At 44.3% G+C, this 27,955-nt stretch overlaps 1 long non-coding RNA gene across 1 annotated transcript in view; it reads right to left on the minus strand.

Annotated features, from left to right (window-relative positions):
• The window catches only part of LOC121155871, a 166,236-nt gene that overhangs the window by 124,047 nt on the left and 14,234 nt on the right, over window positions 1-27,955 (minus strand). Inside the window, exon 2 of the long non-coding RNA XR_005883763.1 lies at window positions 26,566-26,701. This is a non-coding gene — a long non-coding RNA (uncharacterized LOC121155871). The remainder of the gene's footprint in view (window positions 1-26,565; window positions 26,702-27,955) is intronic.

Raw genomic sequence — 27,955 nt, forward strand, 5'->3', positions numbered from 1 at the left:
TACAGAGAGGAGAGACAGAGAGAAAAATCTTCCATCTACTGGTTCACTTTTCAAATGGTTCAGGGCTAAAACTTGATCTTCCATTGTTTGATTGTGAAATTCTTGAAAAACCATTTGCTGCTTGTTAAAGCTTGTGTTCCCCCATCCTGAAAGGGTGCAATTTATTGAATTTCTCTCAAAGAATTCCTAGGAAGATTACATGAGTTCCCTAGAGTACACAACACAGGTATATAGTAAGCCCTTGATCAAAACTAGTTATTATTCTATGGGTATAAAAGAAGGCAAAGATAAAAAATCATGAGGCATAAAGCTGTGAAGATTGCAATATGAACTCTATAGTTCATATTCAAGTCCCTGTTGATACTTGCTTGAAGTATGTAAAAGGAAACATTTTGTAATCAAGGAGTGAAATGTTTTAATCAACACACATTGTGTGGACTTGTGGGACGTCATCAAACCATCATCTCCAGTTCTACAGGAAGTATGCATTTCACAGCTAGAGTGACAAGATGTTGACACAATTTCACTGTCATCATTCATTTATTGATAATACATAATAAAGCACATTGAAAGTAAAGATACAGGGGCACTGCTGTGGCATAGTAGGCTAGGCCTCTACCTGTGGTCCCTGCAATCCATATGGGTAGTGATTTGAATCTCAACTGTATTCCTTCTAATCCAACTCCTTGCTTACAGCCTGAGAACACAGCAAAAGGTGGACCAAAGCCTCAGGTCCCTGCATCCACATGGGAGACCCACAGGAGGCTCCTGGCTCCCGGCTTCACACCAACCCAAATCCAGCCATTGCAACCATTTGGAAAGTGAACCAGCAAATGGAACCTCAATTGCTCTCTCCTCTCTCTCTCTCTCTCTCTCTCTCTCTCTCCCTCTCTCTCTCTTTCTGCCTTTTCTTTTCTCTGTGTAACTCTCTTTCAAATAAAAATACATAAATTTTTAAAAGAAAATATAAGATACATCTCAGTGGACTAACAGTTAAGGTATAATGCTCTCCAAGAGAGTGATAAATAAGCAAGATTTCAAATTAATAGTTGTTTTTGTACTAAACTGAGGGAAATAGAAGAGAATTGACACCTTTGACCTTCCGGTCTGATGGTAGGAATCTCACCGCATTCATTTCTGATAGTCTCTATATTTTTCTGTGGTGGGTCTCAACCAAAGATAATCTGGGTAGAAATGCTTTAAAGCATTAGAGAAACACAAAGCCATGTTTTCTAGCAGAAAGGGCTTTGCACGGATGAGGCCCCAGGACGCTTGGACTCGGACGGCTGTAGACTCAAGACGTCAAAGCAGCTCTGTGAGTGTTGAGCTTGACCTGCCTCATGACTTGGTCACCATCCAAGACTGCTGCCGCCAATCTGTGCCTGATTCTCTCTTTCCTCAGGGCTCAGCTCTGCCAGCAGCAGCCACTGGCTCTGAGAAATAAAAGCTCAGGATTTTCCCAGTCATTGCATAACATCCGGTGCAGATCTGCTCTGGGCCCCGGCATGTCCGAAACAGCACACTGAGGATCACGCTGTGTGGAGCAGCCCATGGTGACAGGTCCTGGGGCGGAGAAGGCAGTAGGCAAGCCCATACGGGGCTGCATCGCAGGCTCGACAGGCCTCAACTGTGACGGTGCAGTCCTCACTGGCCAAGGGGCCTCCTGCTCACTCACAGCCCAGCCCAAATGCTCGTTCACACTTGCTACGCTGTGGCAGGTTGGGCGTCTGTGCAGGTGAAAGGAACCAAGGGGTCTGGCTTCACAGATTTGCATGGCAAACGTTCCTTTCCCCTATGTCTGAGACACTTGCAAAAACACACTTGTTGAAAAGGCAAAATACATACAGAGGAAAAAATATTATCCCCAATCCCAATCTCCCCCACACGGGAGTGGGAAACGTCTGGCCCACAGGCTGTGTAAGGGCCATGGATTCATATGCTCTGGCCCAAGGAAACCACAAGTGGGACTTAAAATTCCATGTATCTATGCCAGGCTAATTTTTTTTTAAAGATTTATTTTTATTATTTTTTCATTGGAAAGGCGGATATACAGAGAGGAGAGACAGAGAGGAAGATCTTCGGTCCGATGATTCACTCCCCAAGTGAGCACAACGGCCAGTGCTATACCGGTCTGAAGCCAGGAGCCTCTTCCGGGTCTCCCACGCGGGTGCAGGGTCCCAAAGCCTTGGGCCGTCCTCAACTGCTTTCCCGGGCCACAGGCAGGGAGCTGGAAGGGAAGCGGGGCTGCCGGGATTAGAACCGGCACCCATATGGGATCCCGGGCGTGCAAGGCGGGGACCTTAACCACTGCGCCATGGCGCCGGGCCCGCCAGGCTAATTTTTTAAAAAAGATTCATTCATTTATTTGAAAGTCAGAGTTACAGGGGTGGGGTGAGGAAAGAAGCAGAAAGAGAGAGAGAGAATTTCTGTCCATTGGTTCATTCTCCAAATGAACACAATGGTCAAAGCTGGGCTGGTCCAAAGCTGGGAGCCAGGAGTTTTTTTCCAGGTATCCCACATGGATGTAAGGACACACAGCCTTCACTTCTTTGCATGTTATCAGGGAGCTGGATTGAAAGTGGAGCAGCCAGAACTCAAATCAGCACCCATATGGGTTGCCAGCACCACAAACAGAGGCTTAGCCTAATACGCTGCCATGCTAGCATCATATCAGGCTAATTTTCAGGCTGATAATGTTGTGTGGCCTGAAAAGGATATTACAAATATCCAAATGGTCCTTGCCAGAAAAAGACTTCCCACTGATGATTATAGAAGTAACATTTGGTATATGCCTTAACATTTTGGTATATGCCTTTTTTGGGGTGTGTGTGTGTTATTTGTGTGTGTTGTGTGCAATAAACACGAAAGGCAGGGGAGGAAAACAGAGTCCAAGTACTCTAAAGTCCTTGCATTTTTTTGGGAAGTGGTAAGAGTGCTCTCCACAAAGGTGCATTCTGTACTAACAGTAATAAATCAAGAATATACACTGAAATTCCTTGCGTAATAACTTAAAGAATGTTGAAAACACATACAACTACATGCACTACCACAAGACACTGAAGGATGAGCAAAAACAAAGTAGTTAACAGAAGAGATATAGCACTTGGAAGAAGGACATAGTACAGGGTGAATCTCATATTTTAATGGCTTTTTTGGCTGAAGGCAGGTGTCAGTCTGTTACATACAAGGCAGCTAACTCTGCAATAGAATCTGACAGGTTTGCGACTTTGGCAGACAATAGATTTCAGGGTCACCATAGATGCTGGGAAGTGAGGATGCCAATAGCCCAGCTAAGACAAAGACATTTGACCCAAACTTCAAGGAAGACAGAGTTTGTAGTTCAAATTCAGCCAACTTAACTACTTGTTTTTAAAATTAATATCATTTATAGTATCATTCACAATGTCCAGTATATTATCCAAAATTGAGTGATAGATAGATAAATAGATAGATAGATAGATAGATCTGTGGGAAATGTTGGTCACTTTCTGATTTCCTGCTAATGATAATTTCAAGAGAAAAGGCAATTAATAGCAATCAGCAGACAAGGATTTTTTAAAGTTTTATTGATTTATTCTAAAGAGTTACAGAGAGGAAGAGCCAAGGAGGAAAGGGTCTTTCATTCTCTGATTCACTCCCCACATGGCTATAACAGCTGCCATTGGACCAGGACCAAGCTAGGAACCAGAAGCTTCACCCAGGTCCAGACACTTGGGCCATCACTATTGCCATCAGCAAGGAGCTGGATCAGAAGTGGAGCAACCAGGACATGAATAAGTGTCCCTATAGGATGCTTGCATTGCAGGCAGCAACCTTATCTACTAGGCCACAATATTGGCCCCACAGATGAGGATTTTAAGGAAACTCCATAGCAATGTTCAGCAATATATAAGAAGGGGCTGGCACACTGGCATAGCATGGTAATTCTCCACTTGTGGCATTAGCCTCCCATATTAGCACAGATTCATGCCCTGTCTGCTCCACTTCCTTTCCAGCTCCTGTATTTATAGCCTGGGAAAGCAGTGGAGGATGGTCCAAAGCCTTGGGACCCAGTATCCATATGGGAGACCCAGAAGAAGTTCTCAACTACTGGCTTCGGAACAGCTCAGCTCTGGACATTGTGGTCACTTGGGGAGTGAAACAGTGAAAATAAATTAATCACAGTATCCAATTTGAGGAAGAAAAGGAAAAAGATTGAAAGCTGGAACTGTCGAAAGAAAGGAAACAAACAAAAACCTATCAATCCAGAATTCTATCACGTGAAAATCTGCAGTGCAACTTTCCAGCATACTTGCACTGTGAGGAAACAGAAAAGAAAGGTATTGCGTTAAAGGAACTTACACCACATGGAAACTTAGATCTTCAGGAAGGAAAAAGATAGCATCAGAAAAGGCAAATGTGTAGCTAAATGAAAAAGACCATTGTTCCTCTTAATCCCTTTTAAATACATATGCCTGTTTCAACAAAAATCAAATCTTTGTCTTACAGGGTCCTAACTTGACTAGAAGGATGGACTTCCTACAGCAACTCTGGCACAAGGGACTAGGTGGATAGAATGAACCTAAACAATTATGAAATTATTATATTTACGCAAAATGGTACAATATTACCTCTAGATTAGGGAAAGTTAGGGCTCTGTATGTTTATCTTTGGAGCAACTACTAAAAATACAAAATACAACAGCTAAAAAATGCAACATATAAATTTAAAGAGATCTAAAAATGATTGAATTTTATATTGTAAATCAGGGTAATATTGTATCAAAGGGATTAGAAAGTGGTTCTTGGGTTTAAAGTAATCTTATGTAAAGCACATATAAATGAGAGAACATACATGTACAGCATCATGTAGCATTAAAGCTCCAGGAGACATGCTGAGGGAAAAATGACTAAGTGATTCATTAGAAGAACAATGCAAAGCAAAGGTTGAGAAACCAAAGGAAAGCAGGAAATAATAATATAGGAACAACAACAACCAAAAAAAAAGAGAGAGATGAGGAACGAAATATTAAAAACAGGGCCTGGCATGGTAGCCTAGCAGCTAAAATCTTCAGCTTGCATGCACGGGGATCCCATATGGATGCCCGTTCTGATCCCGGCGGTCTTGCTTCCCATTCAGCTCCTTTCTTGTGGCCTGGGAAAGCAGTTAAGGATGGCCCAAAGCCTAGGAACCCTGCACCTGCATGGGAGACCCGGAAGAGGCTCCTGGCTCCTGACTTCAGATGGGCTCAGCTCTGGCCATTGCAGCCATTTGAGAAGTGAACCAGAAGATGGAAGATCTTCCTCTCTGTCTCTCTTCCTCTCTGTATATCTGACTTTCCAATAAAAAAAGATACTTAAAATTAAAAAGAAAATGTATTAAAAACAAAAAATACTAAAAGCAGTAGAACTAACCCCAAATACCTCAATAATGATGTGCAATATGAACAGACTAAGCAGGATGCTGAAAGGTTCAATCTACAAGGTAATATGAGGTAAAAGGGCTGGAGCTTTGGAATAAGATGGGTCTTTTTTTTTGGAATCACATTTAACTTCCTTAAATGTGAAGTAGAGATAATTTTAGTACTTCCTTCATATGATAAATAAGATTATCTGTGTGATTTGCCTGGTATATTATGTGCCATCTATTAACTATTCAGTAAATAGCAATACCTTCTCTTATTCTCTAACATAACTATGAAGAAGATAGTGTACAATTTCACTAGCACATACTGGTGTAGGACAGTTGGGCTCATCTCAAACAGCAGTTGGAGGCTTGGTGTTATGGTGCAGTGGGCTAGGCATCCCATATCTGTGCTGGTTAGAGTCCTGGCTGCTCAACTTCCAATCCAGAGTCCAGCTCATGTACCTGGGGAGTCAGAAGAAGATGGCTCTAGTGTTTGGGCCCCTGTCACCACATGGGAAACATACATGGAATTCCTGGCTCCTGGCTTCAGCCCCAGACCTGGCTGTTGCAGCTAGTCGGGAGAGAACCAGTGAAGAGATGATCTCTCTCTCTCTCTCTCTCTCTCTCTCTCTTTCTGTGGCTCTATCTCTGTTTCTGCCTCCATCTGTCACTCTTCCCTTCAAATAAATAAGGAAATTCTTAAAACATAAAGGCCAAATCTAAATTGCCACTTGTTTTTGCAAAAAGAAAGTTTTATTGGAACACAACTACATTCATTTATTTATGGATTATGGATGGATAATTTTGTCTTATGACAGAACAGATACTTGTCTATAAAGCCTAAAATATTCACCATCTGATCTTTTATTTTAAAATTTTTCCCAGGGGGCCTGGCACAGTAGCTTAGTGGCTGGGATCCTCACCTTGCACGTCCTGGGATCCCATTTGGGTTTCTAGTCCCAGCAGCTCTGCTTCCCATCCAGCTCCCTGCTTGTGGCCTGGGAAAGCAGCTAAGGACGACCCAAAGCCTTGGGATCCTGCACCCTAGGAGAGGCTCTGGGCTCCTGGCATGAATCAGCGCAGTTCAGCCATTGTAGCCACTTGGGAAGTGAGTCAAAAGACAGAGGAAGCTCTTCCTCTCTGTCTCTCCTCCTCTCTGTATATCTGACTTTTCAATAAAAATAAAGTAAATCTAAAAAAAAAATTTTGCCCACCTTTGGGCTACAACATGATTACAGAATTTTTCTTTCAAAATGGCCGCTCAGTTTTACTTTTGAGTTATCTTATAAGCACTTTTAATTCCATTTATTTAACCTTAGATAAATCTACTTCTAAAATATTCAGAGTTATTTAGATGATCGCTTCATGTAAATTACAACCAATGCTTGCTATCTGATAGCCCATCTGTGAGCCTTCTGCCTTTATATATAAACATTTACTGGAATATCTCTAGAATCAGAGTAGTGTCAGAGGCCACTAAAATCCACTCTCTTCCACCATTGTTAAAAATCAATTGGGACCAGCATTGTGGCATAGTATATCAAGCTTCTGCTTGCGGTGGCAGGCATCTCATATGGGCACCAGTTTGTATTCCAGCTGCCTCATCCACTTCAGAGGAGGCTGCTGGCTTCTGAATTCAGATTGATTCAGCTCCAGTTGTTGCAGCCCTTTAGAAGTGAATCGGTGAACTGAAGATTTCTCTCTGTGTATCTAACCTTCTTTCTAACTCTGCCTTTCAAATAGAAAAAAAATTATATCATTCTTGCATGCATTAGCATCAGAACTCTCACATGTCCTTAGATAATTATTATCATCCTCATTTGGCAAGTGAAAAAACAGGTTTGGTGAGGTTTGGTCACTTGCCAAAGAGTGGGCAGTGCAAAATCATCTATCCGTTCCAACCATCATCTCACTTCACATGCTGTCCTCCCTGAAGTTTTTCGTTTTTATGGGGGAGACTCGGGGGTAGCGCATACTAAATATGAAGGCAGTTCAAATTCTGACTTCAGCAAGTAAACAAGAAGTACAGAAACTATAGCATTTTCAAAAGGCACTGAGACTTCTGGTTATGTAATTAGAACCATTAGCTCTGGTTTGCATGCAATAAAAATTTACAAAAGCAGGAAGCATGCAATGAAAACCTATTAAGTTAGCACAATAAACAACACTTGAACAAACTCCGCTTGTCCAGAGAAAGTCCCCTGTGTGATATAAGTGCTCAGCAGATTCAGCTGATAACTCCAAGGCCACAAACTATCAACGCGGGATGAACACAGTTCTCCAGGAAAAAACGCAAATGGCCAACAAATAGATGAAGAGATGTTCTACCTCACTCGCCATCAGGGGAAAGCAGATGAAAACCTCACAAGCTATCCCTCAGCCCTGTCAGAATGGCTACATTCCAAAAGCCAGAGAATAGCACGTGCTGGTGAGGACATGAAGAAGGGGACCACACAGGCACAGTTGGTAAGAATAGAAATTAGTGCAGCCACTGTGGAGAACAGTGTGGAGATTAAACACCTGAGTCAGACTTACCATACGGCCCAGCAATCCCACTTCCGGGTATATGCCCGAAAGACACCAATACAGTGAATCAAGGAGACTTCTGCCCCACCATGTTCATAGCAACACTGTTCGTGAGAGTCAAAACTTGCCATCAAGTAAGGTGTCCATCATCAGATGAATGCATAATGAAATGTGGACTGGATGCGTACAATGGAATATTACTCAGCTACACGAAAGAATTAAATTCTACCATTTGCAGTAAAACAGACACAACTGGAAGACAGGTGGAATGAAATAAGCCAGACCCAGAGAGTAAATACTGTATGTTCTCCTTTATACAGAGGACTTGAAATGTTTAAAATGAAAAAAAAAAAAGAATAAAGAAATGCCTCTATCAGTATTGCTGTAAATGTCGTTTTGTGAAACTTTGTTTTATACATTGTCAATGCTTAACAATGTTATGTTACTACAATTTTAATGATCTATGATTACTTTGAAATGTACCGTACATGAACAAAATGGTTACTTTGCCCATTCAGTTATTGTTTGTAAGCTGTCGTCTGTAATCCTGCAAAACTAAAGTCCTTTTGCTTTTTCCTTGTTAAATTTACTTAGTGAAATCTTAAGTCTTTTCACTGTCGTGTAAATTTAGAATGTTATCTCAAAAACTGAAACAAAAAAAAGAAAGAGAGAAAGGAAGAGAGGGAGAGAGGTAATATCATTATGTTCTTAGAATTGTATCTATAAATTACATAGAATCTATTACAAACTAATAAAATGTAAATTAAATTTAAAAAATTTTCACATCAACACAGGTGTGTCTTTTAATTCTATTTTCCGCATGCTTTTTGGTGTATGTCATATGCGGGTATACACCAGGAAAGATGACTGGTGGTGCCACAAGCCATTGCAGAGAGAGCAGGATTGGAAAACGCGTGGCATCAGGACAGGCTGGCCATGGTGACAGCACAGTGGAAAGGTCACTGTGGCTGCAGCACAGCCTCCCACGAGGCAGCAAAGCTGCTGGAAGAAGACAGCACACCAGGCTGAGGCTCAGGGGATTAGGCGATACCAGGTCAAGAACCTTCACTTGGGCCCAGTGCAGAAGCCTAATGGCTAAAGTCCTCATCTTGCATGAGCCGGGATCCCATATGGGCACTTGGCTGTATCTTGGCTGCTCCATGCAGCCAAGGATAGCCCAAAGCCTCGGGACCCTGCACCCCCAGGGGAAACCTGGAAGAAACTCCTGGTTTCGAATTGGTTCAGCTCTGGCCATTGTGGCCACTTGTGGAGTGAAGATCTTTCTCTCTGCTTCTCCTTCACTCTAAATCTGAGTTTCCAATAGAAGTGAATCAATCTTTAACAACAACAACAAAAAGAACCTTCACTTGGTCCTGCAGGCACCAGGCTACCCACCGATCTACATTACGGCAATGGACATTTGAATTATCTTTACTAGGAAGACAAGTGTGCTGAGAAAAGAGAGGCTAACAAACAGGGTGAGCAGAGGGCAGGTGGGAGTTGAGCCATGGTGCCGGAAGGTGTTTCTGAAGCACATGTGAGGGAGGAGTCCTGTCCCCAAAGCCCACCACAAGAAAACGAGGTTCTGCAGTGAAAACTTTCCCTTTGAGTTCCCCCTTCTAGAAGCACATGGAAGACGTTATCCAGCCCAGGACATTAACACCTGCATGGACCCTCCAACAACACAGACCAGGACAATTCCCATGGGTAGCAGTTGGGGGCTTGCCTGCAGCCACAGGAGTAATGAAGCCTTGGCTTCACAGAGCTCTTTCTCTGTTCATTCTTGATATGAACTTCTAGACGCTCTCCTCTTACAAACTATGGCTGCTAAGCGATGCCCACCAAGGGTAAGACATGTCCCAAGGTCATTTGGCTTGACAGTAACTGAGTATAGAACCTCCATCCCTGGCGACGACAAGCCCAGCAATATTGTTAAATGTGTGCAGGTGCCCTTTGCCCCCTCTAGGGAATTGCTACAGAAACCCAAATCTGCAGCTGCACAGTCCCTCCTGTAGAATGGCTTTGAATTTACATATGATTGACACAATCCTCCAGTATACATTAAATCATTCCTAGATAATGTCTTATGCTTAGATGACACACAAATGCCGTATAAATCATTGTTAGACTATATTGTTCAGGGAAAAATAACCAGAAACAAAGTCTGTACATGTTCAGTATGGATGTAATTTGTTTTTCAAATTCTTTCAATCTTCATTTGATTGCATCGGCAGATGTGGAACCTGTGACTGTATTGGCAATTGCATAAGATGATAAGATTATTGCTTAAATAAAAATCAGAGTAGAGAGGGCATACAATGGAAATAATTGTGCATGAGCCATTTTTTCCATAAAATCCGCTTACATTGCTTTAATGCTTATGTAATGGTTAGAAGCTTGAATATACATATCTCTCATTTCCACATTTCTCCTTTCTGCATGTCCCACCTCTGTTGCCCCTTTTCCAACCTTTTCCAAGGCTGCCCCTTAGCCAAATCTCCAATATCATGGCCAACTGAGAACCCGCTGTGGCTGCAACATGCTGTTTGGTCTACAACATAGAGACCCGAGCTGATTGGGAACATTTAAAAATCAGAAATTTGGGGTCCAGTGCAGTAGCCTAAGTCCTCGCCTTGCATGTTCCAGGATCCCATATGGACGCTGGTTCTAATTCTGGCTGCCCTGCTTCTCACCCAGCTCCTTGTTTGTGGCCTAGGAAAGCAGTTGAGGACCCTCATGGGAGACCTGGAAGAGGCTCTGGGCTCCAGGCTTTGGATTGGCTCAGCTCTGGCCATTGTGACAGCTTAGGGAGTGAGTGTAGCAGAGTGGGGATGGAAGATCTTCCCCTCTGTCTTTCTTCCTCTCTGTACATCTGACTTTCCAATTAAACAAAAAATTAGAAATTTCCTTGTTTTTGTTTGTTTGTTTTCAATCTGGATTTCCAATTTTTCTGGGAAATCTGGCAGGCCAGGACCTGCGTTTCCACAGAGCAGCACCCGGCCAGAGCCTGTGCTGTTCAGGATGACACAGTGCCCACTCGCCTGCTCTGTCCGCCTGTGTTCCAGCACTGAGCCTGGAGGTGCTGAGTTTGAGGTTCCTGAAGAAGGTGACACTCAGCTCTGTGAATTAAAGCACGCACAGTCACTGGCACTTCTGGAGAATCCAGCTGGCCTAGACACTCAGTATTCTGTGATTTAACTGAGACACAAGTGCACTGGCCTCACCACGAGCATGAGAATCGAAGAATATCAGAGCTTTCAGGTAGGGAAGTCTTCTTTCACCTTTCTCTGGGTGGAATTCACAAATAACAATTGGAAATTCTAAAGGGTACAACATGATGTGACTATTCTAAACTAGTGAGCATCATCTAACATACTTGTCCTTTTTTGTTTGTTTGTTTTACAGCAAATGTGCTAAGGATATACTCTGCACATTTCAAGTATACTCACCATGCTATACATTAACTCTCCAACACTTACTCTTCTTTTCTTGATCAAAATTATTCTTTGACCATCCAGGTAGCATAGTTTTAGAATTTTTGTTAATAAAAATCTTTGTTTTCATTTTACTAAAGAGCTGGAAAGAAATAGATATTTAGAACTCTTCATGCGGCACAGCATGATGGCTCAATTGCAAGCATCCTCCATCTGTAAGCATCAGGATCGCATATGGGAGTGGTTCATGTCCCATTTGCTCCACTTCCCATTCAGTTCTCTTCTTATGCCCTGGGAAAGCGGCTGAGAATGGCCTAGGGGCTAGGAACACTGCACCCACATGGGTGACCTGGAACAAGCTCCAGCCCAGCTCTGGCCACTAGAGCCATTTGGAGAGTGAACCAGTGGATGGAGGAGCTTTCTCTCTCTAACTCTGACTTTCAAATAAAAATATCTTAAAAAAACAAGACAAGACAAAGCAAAACAAAAAAACAGTGTTGGGCCCAGTGCGGAAGGCTAGTGGCTAAAGTCCTTGTCTTGCATGCACTGGCATCCCATATGGGTGGCAGCTTGTATCCTGGCTGTTCCACTTCTGATACACGGTGTACTGTGAGTTTCTGGAAGAAGCTGGGCCCTCAGAGAACACAGTTATTCAGGAGGTCAGTGTCTGGGCTCTAGGACTCAGCCTTTACGATCAGAGTGACCTTGAGAAAAGGACATAACTGCTCTTGCTCTAGATTCCTCATCCATCAACTGGACAGAATTATAGTACCTACCTCATGGGTCTGTGGAAGGGATTAAAAACACATCTGAAAGAATTGTTGGATGGCATGCTACGGACAAAGGTCTGCAGTGAGAAAAAAAGATATCTCCTGTTTTTGCCATTGGGATCTTTGTCAACAACATTATTATGATTACAAGCAATCACCCTGAAGGTATTTATCAAAAGCAAGTGCTCAGAAACACTTTGTGCTTCGTATGTAAAGGACTCTCATTCCTGCTTAGTTCTCAGATTCTTGTCCCTGGAAGAGTCCCTGGTTCTGGCAGGGTCTTAGTGTCCAGGGATGCACAAGTAGAAAGAGATGAACCACCTGACTGAGGATGAGGAGTGAGAGAGACTGCTGGGGGCATGTTCTGTTCAGAGCTCAGAAGGGGAGACAGAAGCCTAGAACAGGAGGACAACCTTTCACTGAGCTGATCAGAGTCACAGACAGATTCAACCCAGAGGGAGCAGCCCCCAGGACTGCCCCACAATTTAGTGCTGGAAACCTAGATGATTTGCTTAGATGGATGGTCCCAAGGCCCTGTTTTGTGCTGATTTGAGTTGCAGGATTGAAAGAACACTCTGGAAGCTTTCAGAGGGAGGCACCTGGGTGATCTATTTTGGAGGAGTTATCTAGGGAACAGAAAATGAGAACTTGTGGTAACCTTGGCGGTGCTAGCAGGAGGTGATTCTGGGACAGCCTCATAGCCTGGTTTCTCAGTCCTGGTGCACTGCAGGGCCCTCTGCGAGTTAACACTGGAAACTGAGCAACCTGATGGGGAATGAGCTAGGCTGGCAAAGCGTTCAAAGTGAAGAGACTGTGTTCTATTTGGGTGGGGATTTTTTAAGTTAATTTTTTTCAAGTAATGGAGCTAGAGAAAGATGCATAGTTGAGAAATGTGCAACTAACATTTCTTATAGCTGAACCAAGAATGTTCCACACCTGGGTGATGGAAATGTGGCGGCATTAACCGAAAGTTTCCATGTCAGCATCTGAGATGGGAAGTTGAATGGGAGAGGAAAGGAACAAGAATGGGATATTCTTTACTAAGCCAAAGCATCACTACCACGAGGATGGGCTGGGCTGGGGGACCAAAACCTCCTTTAAACACATCCTTCTTTCCTTCCTGGGCAGCGCAGGCAGGCAAGATTGGTGGGAGAGGTTTTTCTCTGCAGCTGAGAGCTCTTACTGAATTTCAGGCCAAACACCAAGCATAGAGGATGGACTCTGGACCTGAATTAGCTTTGACTTTGGAGATTGCAATCCCCTCCAAGTGACTGCTTTCTAAAAAACTCAATTATACTGGTCAGTGCCCTAAGAGGAACTACGGACAATGGACTATGGACTATGGACAACACACTGCCTTGGGGATATGTCACAGTCAGATGTTCCAATCCCACAATTAACAAATCGAGTAGCCTAAAGCATCTCACTTCAGGTTTTGTTTTTTGTTTTTCCTGGAACACTCACATCTTTAGCTCTGGGCTAGGCACTTGGGGAATTGAGCCAAGGTACAAGGGCCTCATCCCTGAGAGGTTGTTCAGGCTGTTCAGGTTGGAAACTGCCTGAGCCTGCAAGAATCACTTAAAGGGGTCTTTAAAAAAAAAGATATGTTTCTTTTTTTATTGGAAAATCAGATGTATAGAGAAGAGGAGATACAGAGAGGAAGATCTTCCATCCGACGGTTCACTCCCCAAGAGGCCACAATGGCCAGAGCTGAGCCAATCCAAAGCCTGGAGCCCAGAGCCTCTTCCGGGTCTCTCACACAGGTGCAAGGTGCCAAGGCTTTCGGCCATCCTCGACTGCTTTCCCAGGCCACAAACAGGGAGCTAGATGGGAAGCAGGGCATCCAGGATTAGAACCAGCGTCCATATGGGATCCTGGAGCATGCAAGGCAAGGACTTTAGCCGCTAGACTACCACACCAGGCCCTTAAAGACGGTCTTGCCCTTGCTCCAAAGAACCTCAGAAGGTCAGCTGTGAGACCCAAGAATCTATTTTTTAAGTCAGTTTCTTCCGGACATTCTGATGCCCATGGACAACAGGTGCAGGGCACTGGAGAGAACACTATGATGCAGTAAGTTATGCAAATGCCTAAAGCGCCAGCACCTGTGTCAGCACTGATTTAAGTCCTGGCTGTTCCATTTCTGATCCCGCTCCGTTAATGCACCTGGGAAAGCAGTAGAAGATGGCCCATGTTCTTGGGTCCCTGCATCCACATGCCTGAAATTCCTGGCTCCTGGCTTCAGGTTGGCCTAGTCCCAGCTGTTGCATAACTTTCAAATAAATAAATCTTTCAAAAAATAAAAATAAAACTCAGGTGCACGGGATAAACACAGGCCCATTTCAGACCCAATCTTCTCTGGGCCTATGTTCTACAGCAGCTAAAATTCTGGCACAGAACAAACAGCATAATAGAGTCACAGTCACCTAAATGGGATAACCTTATAGAGGGGTGTTGGCAGTGGCTATATGCTGCAAACCCAAGGCAACCCGGCTGACTCAGCCATCTACTCAAGTTTGCAGGGATGTGGCCACTCTGCCTGGGCTGACATTTTTCTCAATGAAAATCATGGCTAACCAGCCCTAATTGGTTTCCCCCTTGGTCTTTCTGAAAGCACACGCCAATAAATGTCAGAATGAGTTTCAGGCTAGTCTGGACAATCACAGGTAGGCTATAACCATGGTTGATCAGGATTTGATGCTTGAGCACTGGCCTGTTGGTAGCTTCCTCTGCCCTTATTCGCTCCTCAGTTGTCTATCACGGCCCAGTGCTCTGCAAGGGCTTAAGCAGAGAAAGGGAAGAGACCATAGAGTACAGCTGCCCCTCTTCCAACCTACAAACACACTCAGCACTCATTAACCACTGACTGGAAATATGAAGGTTTTCAGGCTGTGATGATTTCATAGTCTCGTGGCTTCCAAGCATGCTAACTGACACCTTCAGCAATGGCCTGTGACCCAGGAAATACAAGCCCATTAAGGTAACTAAAGACAGTCCAAGGGGAAAAAATCAATAACTTAACAAAGTTGTAGTGGATGTTCAGGCACAAGACAGAAGGCTTACAACTGGGTGCATTTTCCTCTTCTGTTCCAACTGTTCACCCTTCCTGTCTGCAGGTCTACGTGGCTTGGATCACCCCATCTGTAGTCATCAGATTTGAACTGCAATGTCCCTCTAAATAGAGGCAGAGAATCAACCCTAGCAGAGTTTACTTGCAAAGCAAACTCCCTTTTCACTGATGAGAAGGATGGGACAATAAAGGACACATCCGTTTTATTCCATGTTGGAGTGGAAATGAGTTACAAGGAGATTTTCAGAAACAAAATAGGAAGGAGTGGGTATTATGGTGCCATGGATTAGCTACTGCTTGGGAGGCCTGCATCCCATATTGGAGTGCTTGATTTCACTGCTGGCTCCTCCTCTTTTGATCAGCTCCCTGCTAATATACACCCTGGGAGGCAGCAGATGATGAGTAAAGTCCCTTCTGCTCACGTGGGAGACCCAGATGGAGTTCCAGGTGCCTGGCTTCTGACTATTACAAACTTGAGAATTCCAAGTCACCAGAATTTAATCCTCTGTCATGTGTGGGTGAGTCTTATCCTCAGCCATGACTTCCCTGTCCAGTTACAGTTGGAATCTTATGATGTCTCATGTTTAAGTCCGATGGCCAAAGGGCACCTTCAAGAAAACCCCTGGACTTTTCTGACTGGGCCTTGGCTTGAGTCCTGTTTCCTCCTATTGCTGAGCTAACCACTGTGCCAAAGAGAACAGGGTTCCCCACGCGGCTTGACCTTACTCCCGTGACACATCACAGAGACCCAGCTGGAGGTCAGCTCCACATAGAGCACATGGCTGAACGTGTGGGTGAGGGTTTCCCCCACCCCAAATCAGGCAACATGGAGACAGGCAGCAAAGCAACAGATGTCCCCTGCAGCTCATTTGAACGTGGCTCCCAGCCCACATTCCACGTGTAAGTGGATGCACAACAGGTGGATGTAACAGAAAATTTTGTTTGTCATGATTAAGAATTCCTTTTCTGGGTTTGCCAGTCAAAAACCAGAAATAGATTCAATGAGGTTTTTATGCTTCCTCGGATATACTCATTCTTTTAACTAACATTTTTTGAGCTCTAGTGAAGATAACAATAGTGATTATATATTAATAAATCTACATATACTCTGCACATTATCTCATTTAATCCTTACCACTGCCCTTGTCACTTCTCAAGTAGGGGTGATTTTGTTCCACAAAGGATAACGGACACTGTCTGGAGACAGTTTGAGGTCACAACTTGGCAAGAGTGAGGGAAAGCTACTGGCATTGACTGGATTTAGACCTTGAACAAAGTCAAACATTCCCTAATGCACAGGTAGGCCCCACAGCAAAAAATTACCCATCCCCAAATACTAATAGCACCAAGATGGAGAAACTGGATGAGCTCATGTGGCTGTCCACGTTTTTATTGATGAAGAAAAATGAAGCTTAGAAACGTTAGTTTGTCCTGAGTGATGCAAGACAGGAAACAATGGGGTATGAGTTTTAATCCAAAACCCTTGCTTTTATCTATGGATTATGAAGTTTGGAATTGGAACCCAATGTCCCTCCCCTTCACCCAGTTCAGTGGACCTAAACCACAAGGAGTTGGTACAACTGGATTGCATTGCAGATGATGCTAAAATAAACATCTCACTAACCAGTATTTGGAAATCCTTGCAAGACAAAGACCCTGTAAACCCAGTGCAAGGCTTGTGGGAGCCCGAGATGCATAATCTCCATGGAGACAGACTCACGGGAGACCAAGATGATCAGTGGGATGAACTTGTAGGGACCAGTGTTCTGCTCCTCTGAACTTCATGTGAGCTTTTCCCTCTGCTTGCAATTCTTCCTGCTTCCTTGTCTAGTTTCTTCTTGTATTCATAAAGATTTATTTATTATTATTGGAAAGACCGAGTTGCAGAGACAGGAAAAAAGAGGTCCATTCCCTGACAGCTGGGTTGATCCAAAGCCAGGTGCCAAGAGGCTTCAGACTGCAGGAGTCAAAATATTTGGGCCATATTCTCTTTTCCCCCAAGCATATTAGCAGGGAGCTGGAGCAGAAGTGGAGCTATCAGGACTTGAACTGGCACCCACAGAGGATGTTGGAAGCTTAACCTACTTTGCCATGGCACTGGCCCCCTTTTCTAGTTTCTTATCCATGAAGCTCAAATATAAAACTGACCTTCTCCATGCCTGCTTTGGATAATCTGCCTCAGTGGTTCCAGAACACTCTGAACAAAATAGAATTATCCCACTGTTAGGCTAAGCAGAAGCAACTCCTGGAGGAGTTGAGTACATCAGAGAACAAGAGAGCTTGTTACAAGGCAGAAACACCTGGTAACCTTGAAACACCAAGTAGCAGATAGAGTCCTGGTACTCTCTCTCCTTCCCGCCTCCCTCTGGCCACCAACAACAGAAGAGAGCTTCACTGGCCTCAATGCTATCGTTGCCAAGGTCAAGCAGACACTCTCATCCAGAAATGTCTCAAATGTTGAGTCTGCACAGAAGACCAACACCTGCCATGATGACACGTCATGGCCACAAGCATGTGCAAACCAAGGAGCTGCCAGCTTCCTCCATCCCTCCACAACTAAAATGAATAAAAGTCCAGCACTGCGTACCCTGGGTGGGCATCACCCTCACATGGGTCACCCTGCCATGCAGAAGTGATCCCAGGCTGTCTCCCACCAGGGGGGAATTGTCGGACTCTCTCTCTGTCTCCCACCACCTCTCTCTGTTCCGTATCCTCTGCATGGCCACCTCCCTTGCTGAAATAAAGACCTCCTGTGTAACTTACTGCGACTGGATTTGGGTTTGTAACACTAATTACACAATGCTGGAATTAATAGTCGACTTGTCTTTCATGTTCTGTAGACTAACCTGCCTATGGATGATTCCCATATCCAGGTACCTGGTGCCAATCCCCCTAGCATCTAATAATGAGCCTTTTGTCCACAAAATACTATTTTCTGTTTGCTTATTCCAGGAGCTGGGAAATTTTGCTGTAAAGTGTCAGGTAGTGAATCCCTTAGACTTTTCAGACATATATCCTCACAAATAGCTCTGCTACTGTAATATAAAAAAAAAAAACCTACAGAAGATACACAAATGAATGCATTTTTCTGGGATTCCTTGGAAAAATGGGGACGAGGAGCTGGTTCATTTGTGATGAATCATCTTCCCCATCACCCTCCCTCTACCCCCTCCACGCCAATCCTGTTTTCCTTCCTCTTTCCAAGCCACGAAGTGCTCTGACAGCCATGTTAGACCGGAGGTAGAGGAGTCACAAGTTAAAAAGGAGAAACAAGAAACAAGGGGCCTGAGTCCTTGATGTTATCATATTTTCCACATGGCCAACCTGGAAATGTTTGTTTAAGAGATAAAGCTCTGTCTTGTTGAAGCCAGTGTGTGTGCGTGTACATGTGTGTGGAGGGGTGGTGTGTTATATGCAGAAGAACCTCATCCTAACTATATAGCAGTACATGGAAACACTCAACAAATATTTGAGCAGTGTCAGTTATGACTGAAGCAGAGGAGAGCACCATAGAGGAAATGAATTGTGATGGGATGGATGGGGTGTCATGGAAACAAACATCCAGACTCCTGGGCACCCAGGATGAACACCCAGGATGACACATCTCGCTTGCTCTCTTAATTTCCTCTGGCTTCCTCTCAGCAAGGGGTTTCCCTTTATGTGGCCCACCACTGTCAGTGCCTCTACCTGCAAGGGGTGATCTTTCTCACCAGGATGGTCTGTCTTGGAGAATTCACCTTCCTTCCAGGCATCTCAAAGAGCGAGCTTGGCTTAGTGACAGTAAGGAATGGCAGCCAGGAGAATCCCCCAAATGTCAATAGGAGTGGTATCTAGTGATGGGAGAAGGCAGCAGTTCCTCATGCCATGGGTGTTGACTTCTGTCCGCTCCTTACCAGCACATGGGTGCTTTGGAGGCAAAAGCCTGAGTCTGGTGTCAGCCAGCCCTCAATCTGGAGAGTATCTGGGCAGTGTGACATTGACCTCATTGGGAAGTTTTCCTTGATTGACACCTTCCCAAGCTAAGAAAATAGTCCACCATGACGCTTGCAGCAAGTCTGCAAGAATTAAAGAGTGAAATGGTGGCCTGACACAGAGTAGGAAGACAGTCTATCACTCTGGAAGCTTCTGCCTGTTTGTCTGATGATCAGGATGGTGGCTTGGGATTGGAGTGGGTCCCCTGGCCATGGTTTGGACAGGTTCCATCTTCCAGCCTCCAAACACAACACTTCCCTCCTTTTTTTTCCGCCTATCTTCATACAACGATACTTCTATATACTCCCCCACCCTATGTTAAAATGCTAGCAGGACCTACCTGAGAATTCCAAAACCCTTTGGTTTCTCCTTGCCGTTATTTCCTACCTCCAGCCTCCCACATGTCCTGCATCAACCTCCCTTACTGAAAAGATACCCCCAGTGTCACACTACTGGTCACACATTTTCACTCCCCAGTGAATGAGGCCTTGACACAGTCATCCCCAACAAAACAAGTGGTCACAGGACACTGCAATCCTGGAGGCCCTTTCCAGAAAGGTGGCTTACAAATGCAAAATAGTCCACATCCCAGGAGAGGTCTGAAAAAGCTATTAGTGCCATGCAGGGGAAATGAGTGACCCAAAAAAGGCTGCCAGCAGTGAACAGGATCCCACAGCATTCAGGGTGTGTGAATTGGGTTCCATAGAGTGGTTGTTCATGAGGTGTAAACTTAGTACTGCTCCTGTAAATGGTGTCAAGGAGAAGCGACTGAACTCCAGAGAGAGGGCAGGCAGAGGGACTGCAGGTGACAGATTTTTGGAAGGATTCACAGCAAGGCCATTTATTGGAGAAATCAATAAAAAACAATTCAACGGTAGGGAAAGAAGAGAGAATGGTGGATACGGATCTGGGTGGGCAAGAAGTAAATGACCTCTCTATTTCTAGCACCTTGGAGTACATTTGTTCTTTTTCACCAGCAACACAGCCACACACCCAACAAAAGACGCCACTAGGTATCAGGTACACACAAACAAAAGTATAATAGTGCAGAGGGAACAAATGACTACTTGTGGGTAGCAAAGCCTTTCTCACAGGTTGTCAGCAATAACCATGGCCTAAGGGAAAGACTGAATTCAATCAGGAAGGTTGCACAGTGTTAACTTCCTATGTGCGTATGGGATGTTAGGTTAGGCCCTGCACAAGTAAGAATTTGTTCATTCATTCATTCATTTACTCACTGAAACATTCCCTATCACCTATTATGGCTGTACTATGTAGCAAGCACTGAGGTAGGTGGTGGGAGTTCAGAGGTGAGGAAGCATTCTTGCCTCAGTCTATATACAAGAGTGCTCCAAAAAATTAAGAAATAACATTAAAACATCAGTTTGTGGGACCTGGCACAGTAGCCTAGCTGCTAAGGACCTTGCCTTGCACGTGCCTGGGATCCCATATGGGCACTGGTTCTAATCCCAGCAGCCCTGCTTCCCATCCAGCTCCCTGTTTGTGGCCTGGGAAACCAGCGGAGGATGGTCCAAAACCTTGGGATCCTGCGCCTGTGTGGGAGAAATGGAGGAAGGTCTTGGCTCCTGGCCTCGGATTGGTGCAGCACCGTCCATTGCAGCCACCGGGATAGTGAATCATCAGATGAAAGATCTTCCTCTCTGTCTCTCCTCTTCTGTGTATGTCTGACTTTCTAATTTAAAAAAATGTTTAAACCCAAAAAACAAAAAACATCAGTTTGTTTTGGCACATTTTTGAAATGCATGCACTTGAGGATTACTCAAAAAGGACACAGGAACTATATATTGTGCTTCCATGAAAAAATGTTTAAAGATTTATTTATTTGGAAAGCAGAATTACAAAAGGAGCAAGAAAGACAAAGAGAAGAATCTTCTATTTGCTGGTTCATTCCCCGAATGGTTGGGTCATTCAGGGCTAGGCCAGGCCAAAACCAAGAGCCAGGAACCGCACACAGGTATTGCAGGTGAGTAGCAGAGACCCAAGCACTTGGACTGTTGCCTCATCTACTGCTTTCCCAGGTGCACTGGCAAGGAGTTAAAGTGGAAGTGAAGCAGCCAAGACTTGAACTGGAGCTCCAAGGAAGATGCTGGCATTGCAAGAAGAGGCGCAATAGTAGGCCATGAACTTTTGTACTCACCCATACTACTGATACCAGGTAGGCTGGCGTTGTAGCACTGAGCAGCCCAGGTTCTGGAGGTGAACTGCCTATGTAAGCCCTACTCCCATCACATTAGCCTTGTAGTAATCTTAGCAAAGTTACTCAACCTTGCCATACCTCAGTTTTCCCATGCGCAAAAAAATCTGATGCTAATAGCAACTACATCAAGGGGGTTAGAAGAGTCTTCTTGCAGATAACACACAAGGAGCATCCAGAACAGAGCAGTGCTGGCTGTGGTTCTTACTCCTTCTACAGACCAGATGGACAAGAAGGTCAGCCTTGATAAGTAATGATAAAAGCCCTGAGATCTAGGAAGAAGGGAAAGTAGAGAAGGATGGCCCAAGGGTTTGGGCCCCAGCACCCAAGTGGGAGACCTAGAGGAAGCTCCTGGCTCCTGGTTCCTGTCTTTGAAGCAGCTCAGTTCTGCCCATTGCAGCCATTTGTAGAGTGAACCAGCTGATGCAAGAGCTGTCTCTCTCTCTCTCTCTCTCTCTCTCTCTCTTTCTGCCTGTCCTTTTTCTGTAAGTCTGTCTTTCAGGTTAAAAAATAGTAATAAAAAGGATGACAACAGAGTTGAGAAGATTCAGTGTTAAAAGCATAGCAGGGCCCGGCGTGATGGCGCAATGGTTAAGGTCCTCACCTTGCACGCCTGGGATCCCATATGGGCACCGGTTCTAGTCCCGGCAGCCCCGCTTCCCATCCAGCTCCCTGCCTGTGGCCTGGGAAAGCAGTCGAGAACGGCCCAAAGCTTTGGGACCCTGCACCCACGTGGGAGACCCAGAAGAGGCTCCTGGCTTCGGACCGGCATAGCATTGGCCGTTGTGCTCACTTGGGGAGTGAATCATCGGATGGAAGATCTTCCTCTCTGTCTCTCCTCTCTGTGTATCCGTCTTTCCAATAAAAAAATAATAAAAATAAATCATAAAAAAAAAGCATAGCACCCATTGTTGCTATTGTTGAATCTCGAGTCCAGTTCACTATAGGAATTTATTCATCTTTGAATTCCTAAGCTTGCACTTGTTATACGAGCCCCTTCAGGATTCACAGAAGCAATGAAAGGCTTGTTGTGACCCTGAAGTCCTGGTATCCTTTTTGTCTTATTGTGTTTTGGTCCACACGAAACAACCTCAAAATGTGACTGAAGTCAGTTGAGGCATGTCATAGCCATTAAGGAACCAGACATAAACACCTCGACAAATAGGCCTTCTATTAAAAAATTAATCGTGCATCTTACCTATAAAGGTAACATAGCAATGTCATTAGGTAATTTTAAATAATAGCTTTATTGTCATGCCATAAAATGCATCCTTTACCAATATACTATTCAGTGGCTTTAAATCAGCAGGTTGTACAGCTGCCAACCCCTCCCACTCCCTGTAGAGGAAGCACCATGCCCATAAGGGCTGACTTAGCTCTTCTCCCCTCTCATTCCCTTCCTTCCTAATTCACTGCAGTTCTAAAGAAGTCTTTTTTTAAAGATTTATTTATATAGGGGGCTGACACAATGGCTCAACTGGCTAATCTACCAACTCCAAGAGCCAGCATCCCTTTATGGATGCCTGTCCTGGCTGCTCCACTAACAATTCAGCTCCCTGCTTGTGACCCGGGAATTGGGACCTTGCACTCACATGGGAGACCCAGAAGAAGCTCAGCTCTGGCCATTGTGGTCATCTGGGGAGTGAATCAGCAGATGGAAGATTTTTCTCTGTGTTTCTCCTCTTTACAAATCTGCCTTTTCTATGAAAGATTTATTTACTTAATTTACTTTAAAGGCCAGAATGACAGAGAGAAGAGTACACTCATGAGCTCATGTGAGCTTCTATCTGCTGGCTCATTCCCCAAATGGCTACAATGCAAGCCATTTAAGTGGTAGGTAGCCCAAGCATTTGGGCCACCATCTGCTACTTTCCCAGGAGCTGAACTGGAAGTGGAGCAGCCAGAACCTGACTCAGAACTACAATATGGGCTGCCAACTCTGCTAGCGGTAGCTTCAGTCAATAGTGCCATAACACTGGCCAGTCTGGGTGGATTTCACTCCATTTTCTGTCTCTGTGGATTTCATGTTAATGGAGTAACTGAGTGTGTGGTCTTTGTGTTTGACTTCCTCCATGTTGCCAACACTTCCAAGGCTCCTCCATGATACAGCATAGATTGTACAGTCATGTGCCTCATAACCACATCTCATCCAACTGACCCCCTGTTCCAATCTATTGCCAGAACATCATGGAAATTATTACCTGGTAAGATCACGGCCATCATGATCTTCAATGGCAAAATTACCAAATGAACTCAACATAACCCCATCCTTTAGGGATGTATGACTCCACTTCTTTCTATGCTGGACAGAATTCCATTGTACAGATAGAACACAGTTATCCATTCATTAGTTGGTGGGCCCTTTGGCTGTTGTGAATAATGCTGCTACGAATGTTCACAGGCATGTTTTTTGCATGGGCAAATATTTCCAATTCTTGTGAGCGGGCACCTAGACCTAGAATTGTTACACCTTATGTCTCTAGCCTTGACCCCTCCTCAAGGTTCTGTCAAACTGTTTTTCTAAGAGTCTGAGTGATTTTATTCCCACTGGTAACCAATAATAGTCCTGATTTCTCTGTATCTTTACCAACATTTATTATTATCCATCTTTCGATTATAGATATACCAGTGGGTATTAAATGAGTTTATAAATAGAAACTTACACAATAGTTTCTTTTCATATTCTACAAGTCAAAATATAATTGGCATTTAGTAGATAATAAATAATTGCTAAATAGTTTCATCAAACCAATATGACTATTTTTATTTCAAATTAATTCTTGTCTAATATGTCTAAATAATTCAAATTTCACACATTTGTAGCTGTGTTGGAAAATAATTTTCTTTTTCTCTTTTTAAAAGAAAATTTTATTTTTCATGATGCAGTTTCTTAGACCCAGAGATTTCCCCTTCTATACTCCCTATCCCCTCTCCCACTGTTTTCCCCAATATTATTACAATAGTATAGTCCTTCAACATAATTTTTCTTTCTTTTCAGCTAACACTAAGTTCTTAAATAACCTTATGCTTCACAGAGCCTGTCAATGGCATTGTATTGGCCATCTAATTGTTTCCCAGGCAAGTGCAGGATAATATATTGAACAACTGTATAATGACCTGGTTCTCAACTTTTCAGTACCAAGACTATGTGACTTAGCAAGCAATAGGAAGGCAACGCTTATTTGGCAACTTATTTCCCACGTGGCAACATGATGGATTGATAGAAGACAGAAAAATACCACAACTCAAGTTCTCCAGAAAATCAAAATTGACAAGATGTGTGTATTATACATGCCAGCTGTCTGTGAGTTCCATATCTGTGTATCCATCAACTGCTGATGGGAAATACTAGGGAAAAAATGCATCTGTACTAAACATGTGCAGACTTTTTCCTTGTCATCATTCCTTAACAATATAGTATAAAAACTATTTATAGAATTTATATTACACTGGTTATTTTAACCTAGCTAGAAGCAATTCAAAGTATACAGCAGGATATGTATAGTTTAGATGTAAATACTACCTCAGTTAATCTCAGATACCTAAGGATCAATGAATGTTGGTGTGTACGGAGAGTCCTGGAACCAATTCCTTATGGATGCCCAGGGTGAAGACGGTAGATATGAAGAATTTCTTACAAGGTATTGGCTCATGGGGTAATGGTGGCTTAGAGGATGGCAAATCCAACCTGCAATATGGACACGAAGACTGGAGACCAACAAGACCACGACACAGACACAGTCTGGTGGCTCGTGGCTGTGGATCCCCTCTTGCATGGGAAGGCCTATGTTTTGTTTTATTCAAATCTTCAATGGATTTGGCTAAATCCCAGAGTTCATAGCTATATTGCTAATTTCATCCATAACACCTTCCAAGTTGACACATAAAATTAATCATTGCAGTAGCTGGATGGGTTCCAGAGTCCTGGTGGGGTTTCTAGTGTTGCAGATGGCTCAGTTGCAGGGAATCTGGCATATTTTTGAACCATGACTTCTAAGCTTCAGAGCTTTAATAAAAGCAAAATAGAATGAGATAAGAAGAGTAAAATTAACTAAGGTGAAGAATGTGGGTTCCATGAGCACCTTCAGGCTGCAGGCAAGCAGGATCTTGATGTATCCTGATGTACATTCCCAGCTTCTTCACAAGACCATCATTTCCCCCACTGATCTCTGCCTGAAATCTGCATGTCATTCAAGCTAAGGACCATTGCTGGAACCCCACTGTGGCTCTGGGGCTCATCAGTTAACTAATCAACAAATCTGGGCCCTTATTTTCGTTAAGTCTTCGTATTGTGTATGTCCTTGTGTTGAGACCTTTAGTGCACAGCCTTAATTACATCTAGCTAGGAAGTGTTCAACATGCCAGATCAAGGAGAATTAAAAACAATCTTTGCTTAATGTGTCAGTTAGGAATTCCTGGGTGCTTCATTGTGGCAAGGGGAGAGAACATGCCTTCTAGAAAGATCTCTTTATTTGGGGAAGAACCACCAGAAAAGCACTGGTAGAAGGAAGCAGGTACCCATTCTCAGAGTAGGGGAGTGTGAGGGTCAGCCTCCCCTTTTCTTCCTCTGGTGAGGCAAAGTTCTCACCACTCCTCTCACCCTCCTATCTGCTTTAGAGCTGGAGTCCCCTTCTAAGGGGGTAGCAGCATAAGGTCTAAAGAGGGAAGAGAAGGAAAGTTCTAGACCAAACAGAGCTTTATGCCCAGTCATTTGCTGCCCAGTGCTGCTGCCAGACAGCCTTCACCTAACATCTCCAGCCTGTTTGCCAGCCCATCTCCATAGGATCTCTTCTCCCACTCCCTTGCTGGAAAGCTTTTATTCCTGCTTCTTATACTACCCCCTGCCCCCACAACCCACCCTGACACACATACACAGTTGTTTGGTTTTCTGTGTAGGTACTACACAATTTAGCACTGTAATGCAGCCATTCCTGTGTTTTCTTTTAATGCAAGGACCCCCTTATTGTGGATAAGCTTGTGGATTCAGCTTGTAGTTCCTTCAGCTGAAAGGTGAGTGGCTGTGTCCAGGGAGGTCCTTCTTGCCAGTGGGGCCTCCAGAGGTGGTGTGGGGCCTCACAGGGTGAGACAGAGCATCCTAGAGCAGCTGACTAGCCTTCTTGGAAAGCACAGTCCCCCTGGGTGAGAGTCACACCCACATGTCCTCATTTCATTTTAGTCACTTCCAAAAGGACTCACCTTCAGGTAGCATCACTGGATACAGTTTCCACCTCGTCATACAAGGGATTCAGTTCCATCATGAGTTTCCACAAGGCCTTTTCACCAACGACTGGTGGAATTCCAGCAGTGAATCCCACAGAGGTCTCATCACAGCCTGAAGAAAGTGGTGTGGATTAGGCAGGAAGTCAATGAGAGACAAGTAGCTGAGGCCCGCCAGCACATAAACCACATGTACCACCCAATCCCATCACTTCCCGTTTCAACTCAACATGGCTGCAGACTAAGTACATCTACTCTCAGGTGGCTAAACTTAACTTTCCATCAGGCACCAGGAGTCCTAAAACAGCACATAAGTTCCAGGCCTGCTCAAACCCTGCCCCCTTGGACTCCTCAGTCTGGCCCTGCCCTGAAAAAGGACAGCCCAGCCTGCAGAGTTTTCCCTCCCCAGGCTGCCCTGAGTTGGGTCTAAGTGTGTGCTACCCCTTTGCCTACCTTTATTTCTTTTCTCCTTTCTCCCTAAAGCTTTGGTTTATTTAATTGAAAGACAGAGTTACAAAGAGAGAGGGAAAACTGGGAGAGAGCTCTGCCTTTTGCTGGCTCATTCTCTGAATGACCCCAAACTGGTACAGGCTGAATCCAGGAGCCTGGGGCTTCTTCTAGGTCTCCAAGGCGGGTGCAGGGACATGTTCTGCTGCTTTCCCTTGGGTTGCATTGGCAGGAAACTGGATCACAGTGGAGAAAATTGGTTTCAAACAGGCAGTAGTTTTACCCACTACACCACAAAGGTAGCCCCAGGAGTTGTTTTAAGTATCATGAAATAGTACTAGCATGTATTCCAGCACTTAAAGGCTTTCTTGAGTAGCAATCTTGCGTCAACTCCTAAGCATTTCCCCACAAATGCCAGCTACATCATCAGGCATGGAGCAGAATTCTTGGCCTTGGGCACTGCTGCTCTCCTGGATAAAACAAAGCAGCTCAGGGCTGGCACTCTGGCATAGTGGCTAAAGCCTCTTGGCTATGCTGACACCCCATTATGGGTGCCAGTTCAAGTCCTGGCTGCTCCACTTCTGATTCAGCTCCCAGCTAATGTGTCTGGGAAAGCAGCAGGGATGACCCAATTGTTTGGCCTCTGTACCCACGTGTGAAACCTGGCTCCTGGCTTCCACCTGCCCCAGCTTGGGTCATTCAGGGAGTGAACCAGCAGATGGCAGATCTCTCTGTCTCTTTGTTCTCCCTCTCTCTTTTTGACCCTGCCTTTCACATAAACAGGCTAAATCTTTAGGAAGGAAGGAATGCAAAGAAAGCAAAAGATAGTACACACTCAGGCCCGAGTCATGGCAGCCTAGTGCTTGGGCCCTTGGGCCAAAGTGAGAGAACTGAGAAAAGTGCCTAGCTCCAGGCTTCAGAC

The sequence above is a fragment of the Ochotona curzoniae genome, unplaced genomic scaffold, assembly GCF_017591425.1.
Source record: "Ochotona curzoniae isolate NIBS_2020 unplaced genomic scaffold, NIBS_Ocur_1.0 contig_3190, whole genome shotgun sequence".
NCBI lineage: Eukaryota > Metazoa > Chordata > Mammalia > Lagomorpha > Ochotonidae > Ochotona > Ochotona curzoniae.